Source organism: Pan troglodytes, chromosome 3 (assembly GCF_028858775.2).
Source record: "Pan troglodytes isolate AG18354 chromosome 3, NHGRI_mPanTro3-v2.0_pri, whole genome shotgun sequence".
Lineage (NCBI taxonomy): Eukaryota > Metazoa > Chordata > Mammalia > Primates > Hominidae > Pan > Pan troglodytes.
The window spans coordinates 175,078,579-175,079,880 of record NC_072401.2 but is presented as its reverse complement, the minus strand read 5'-3'; positions in this window follow the sequence as shown (position 1 = coordinate 175,079,880).

Sequence of the window (1,302 nt, the reverse complement as noted above, 5' to 3'; positions counted from 1 at the left end):
TTGATTTGCCTTGGCACCATACCTCTGTTTAGATCTACCTGAGGTAAACAGGACGGATAGCTCTTAAAGTGGAATAAAGGCTAGTTTCCATTTTCCTCCTCATATTCACATATTTATATACATTTAAATCATGCAAACAAATTAGCTCCATCTGTGTATGGCATCATCTTTATTTAGTAAGAATCACAGCAGACTTGTTTATAAATATGCAAAGGAAATGTGCAGTCCATTGCGCACACACCTCTCATCTCCCTTCCTGAAGTCCATGCCACTTGCTCCAGTTTCAGCGAAATGGAGACCAAGAAGAGATTTGATCTCTGTCAGGGCTGGAACTGCTTCTGGTTGTATTGACCTTCACTTTGCTCTGTCTACCTTCATATCAGGGTGTGCACGTGTTGTTCTCCCAACACTGCTGTCATCAGCAGCCTTCCATTCACCTCCATTCTCTTGAAATACTCTTCCTTTAACTTCCATGATGACACTCTCCTAATTTTCCCCTACTTCTTTGGCTACCTCTTGTCAGTTTCCTTCCCAGTTCTCTGCCCATTCCTTGAATAATTCTGCTCTCAGTCCTATCATGAACTTTATAATCTATTCTAAGGGGCAGTACAGCATAATGGTGGGAAACAAAGACACTAGAAACACACTGCCAGGGTCTCGCCATTTTCTGGCTGTGTGTGTGATTTGGGGCAGGTTACCTGACATCTCTGATGTTCCCCTCATTTATAAAATGGGACTAATAGTAGTACCTACTTCATAGGGTTGGAAGGAGAGTGAACGAGTTCAGACGTGTGAAATGCCTGGCACACAGTAAGAGCACAGTAACTTCTTAGTGGTACAACCATGACTTCGGCTATCATTTAGTTGAATACCTATATTAGTTATTTAGTTGAGATTATTTGATATTGAGTTGATTGGTTGATGACTTAATTCTCTAGACCAGGCTTTTTCCTAAGCTCTAGGTCTATTTAACCAACTGCCTACTAAACATCCTCAATTGTATTTAGGGTTCCTTAAACTCAACGTTCACCAACTAACTCATTTCTATTTTCCCACTCCTCCTCCAGCCAAAACTTTTGTATTCATTTTCCTAGATGAATAACAGTTCTTCCTTTTATATCCTTTTTCTAGATGATTAACAGTACCATCGTCCAAAGGCCCAAGTCTTTGAAAGTTAATAAAATTTCCTATCTCTATGCTAAACATAAACACTTAAGTGGTCATCAGGTCTTTTCAGTTTTCCTTCCTATCTTCTCTTCTGGACTACAGCAAAAGCCGGTATTTTCTGTCTTTAGTCTCCTT